The sequence below is a fragment of the Neophocaena asiaeorientalis genome, unplaced genomic scaffold (genome assembly GCF_003031525.2).
Source record: "Neophocaena asiaeorientalis asiaeorientalis breed wild unplaced genomic scaffold, Neophocaena_asiaeorientalis_V1.1 scaffold501, whole genome shotgun sequence".
NCBI lineage: Eukaryota > Metazoa > Chordata > Mammalia > Artiodactyla > Phocoenidae > Neophocaena > Neophocaena asiaeorientalis.
In genome coordinates, this window is record NW_020172678.1 from 73,485 (window position 1) to 77,122 (window position 3,638).

Genomic DNA, 3,638 nt, shown 5'->3' on the forward strand with positions numbered 1-3,638 from the left:
TCATCAGGCTGCCTGCAAACACGCCTCTTCTTAGGGCTGCATATGGGATATTTGTTGTTCAGAGGACCACATACCACCATTCAGAGCCTCAGGCTCCTTATCTGTAAAATGGGTAAAAAAATCCCTGCCTGGCTTGGATCAAACTTTACAACGCATGAGCAAGGGCTCTGTGCTTGACAGCCCCATGTCCCTGTGAGAGGTGGTTGTGCTGAGTGACTCCCAAAGCACTTGTCTGTGAAGCCAGCACAATGCTGGTTCCCTTTTAAACCGTTGGCTTCTGTAACGAAGGTCAAGCCTCTCCAGGAACAACAAAACTCCATCCACTCCTACATGTGGGCAGAGAGGTCACTCTCGGGGGCCAGGAAGCCGAGGTAGTCGTTTTGGCTCTGCTCCTGACCTGCCAGGAGAGCTTGGGCCAGTGCCTCAGTCTCCCTGATGCCAGCTCTGCCCCTCTCATGGTTCTTGTGAGTAGCTAGACAAAGGCCGAGGTTGCCTGTGGGCACAGCCGAGACCAGAAAGGAACACAGGCGGTGCACTTTCCCCGAGGCTGGGGACCTCACCCTCTGTGCCTCAGTCTCCTCTTTGGCCAAATGGCACTGAATACCCACCCTGTAGTCTGTGAGGATTAGCAGGGATGATTAGAAGGGTGTGGGGGCCTGGCTCACAGGAGGACTTGGAAAGTGTGACTACTGCATTGTTATTGTTTTTCACACTGACAAGGTTAGCTACCCAAATGAGGGCCATCACTTTTATTTTACAATCAGCTGTGTGCCTCCAGGCTGAATGTTTGGTGCCCTGGATTGGAAGCACAGAACTCCTGGTCCTAAACCTGGCTTTGGCCCTTAAGTACCCTCATCACATCCTGCCTCCCTGGCCCCGGCTGAGGCGGAAGGGGCTGGGGTTCAAGGGGATGACGCCATGGAGACAGGGTGGGAGGGGGAGCTCGTGGTCAGCCCTTGGCTTCATGTTTCCTTCCCCAACCCAAGAACAGTTTTCTCAAGTGAGAGAGTGGCATGGACATATATACACCACCAAATGTAAAACAGCGAGTGGGAAGCAGCCGCATAGCACAGGGAGATCAGCTCAGTGCTTTGTGACCACCTAGAGGGGTGGGATAGGGAGGGTGGGAGGGAGACGCAAGAGGGAGGACATTTGGGGATATATGTATATGTATAGCTGATTCACTTTGTTATAAAGCAGAAACTAACACACCATTGTAAAGCAATTATACTCCAATAAAGATGTCAAAAAAAATGCTAAAGAAAAAAGAATAGTTTTCTCAGGCGACTGGCCCCAGATCCAGGAGTAGGCGGGTAGACTGAGTGAGTTCACTACCCCGGTGAGTGATTATTTTCTTTGTCACTTGCAGCTGGAACCAAGTTTCAGTTTCTGGGGGCAGTGGCTTTCTAGGGATTCTTGAGAGCCTGGGAACTTCCCCAGGGGACGTGTTCAGCTCTCAGCTGTGAGCCCTGATAGTTCTCAGGCTCTCACAAGTCCCCTCCCTGGGGGTCTAGGGTGAGAGGGGAAGGGGGCAGAAAAGGCCTGTGACCTGTGGTCCACCCGAGGTGTGAGTGCAGGGGAATTAACCAGGTTGGTCACAAGGGGATTATGGATGGGCGCGGGCTCCTCAGGGGCACTGGCGCTAGAGGCTAGGCTGCTGGGGGCAGGGCTGGTTCAGAGGGGTCCCAGTCAGAGAATCTCACTGATGGTTCCTCCTTCTCCCCAAGCCCACCTTCTGGGAGAGCAAAGTCCTGGAACTGGGAGGCTGAGAGTAAGCTGTGGGGAGAATGGCCCTAGAGGAACCAGGCCCCTGGACCCCTGGCAGACCAGCCTTGGCAAGGAGGCAACTTGGTGAGCCAGCCTGGTGGTGGTGGGGAGCCTAGGCTCCGGGGGTCAGAATCCCTGTACTTCTTAGAAAGTACAGCTACACTTCTTAGCTGTGGACCTCGGGCAAGTACTCAACCTCTCTGCACCGCAGTTTCTGCACCTGTAATGTGGGGCTAGTGGTAACTATGTCATAGGACTGTGGCGAGTATTAGATGGAATCACACATATACGATGTCTCGCATGGTGCCCAGCACAGAACCAACTGTGCCTATGTCTTCCTCACACCTGTTCTGTGATGTCGTGTTGGCAGCTTGAAATCAGCCATGGTGGGAGAATTTACACCACGGAAGTTGGCAGACGCTACAAATCAGGGCATTTCCATCCCCTCCCTTCGACTGCAGGTTGTGAAACATCAGTGTTCCTCTGAACCAGAGAGCGGAGGCAGCTGTGAAGTATCTCTGCCACCAGGTCATTTGCCAGGCGAACATCTGCCCGTCTGAGGTCAGATGGAGCTGCACCAGCTGCCTGCCCAGAACAAACAATATCAAGGTCGACTGGTTTGTGTTGGGAGCCCTCTGAGGATCTCAGGTCCAGAGAAAGGTGGAGGTTTCCCGGGGCCCTTCTCAGGTTTTGGGGCACTCCCCACAGCATTCTCATACAGCCTTGGGATAGCTGGAGTAAGCTGGGGTGGGCATCATGTCCCTTTAACATTTGGAAAAACAAAAGTCTCAGAGGTCAGGTAATTTGCTTGACATCATTCAATTCAATTTTTAAAAACCAGCACCCAGTTGAAGAAAGTGTATGGTTCCACCACCCCCAAATTTCCCCTTCTGCTTCCTCCCTGACATTTCCTTCCCCACAAAGTGTGCCACTGTTCTGGCTTCTGTCATCTTAGTTTAGTCTGATTTAGAACTTTATATAACTGGAATCATATAATGTGTTCTCATCTATGTCTTGCCTCTTTCCCAGCATTCTGACACTCACGTGTGCCTGCTGTGTATAGCAGTATTTCATTCATTTTTCCTGCTGTATACTATTTCACAGTGTATCTACTCTTCGTTCATGGACATGTGACTTGTTTCCAGTTTTAAGCTATTGCATACTGTTGCTTGGAATATACAAGGACAGAGATTTTGGAGACCACATGCACACACTCCTGCTGGGTGTGTGCCTGAGAGTAGCGTTGCTGGGTGTGGGAATTATGGAATGCAGTTTTGATGCAACAGATAGTTGTTGAGTCCCTTTGGTGTATGAGTTCCTGAATGAGACTTCCTGGACTGGATAAAACTCCTCTCTCAAAAAGCTCCCAGCCTGGAAGAGGCAGGTGGTGTGTAAGGAGGGTGGAGTGGGTACTAGACACATTCAGCAAAAACCAGATCTGAATTGGAGGTGCCAGCAGAGAGGAAAGAACAAGAGCCCTGGGGGTTCACAGTGCAGGGGCCACCTGTCTATGTGGGGATCTGTGTGGGGAAATGGGAAAGTCTGGAGGAAGAGGCATTGGGAGGACTTGGGAAAGATTTCAGACCACAGAGATGAGGGGCTGGCTTCCAGGCAGGGGACTGCAAGGGAAAGGTGTGGAGGCAGGTAAACCGAGCGATCTTGGAGAAAAGTGAGTGTCCCCTTCTGGCTGGAGAACTGGGTCTGGGTGGGGCAGAGCGTGCTAGTTAGGGTCTGACCACTGATCACGAAGGCCTAGGAGTTTGGGATCTGGGAGACCACTGTGAGCGTCTGACAGGGGAGTCTACTGGGGAAGACTGTGTGTGGGGGTTATGTCTGTGGGGGGATGCTGGATGCAGGGAGGGGTACTAACA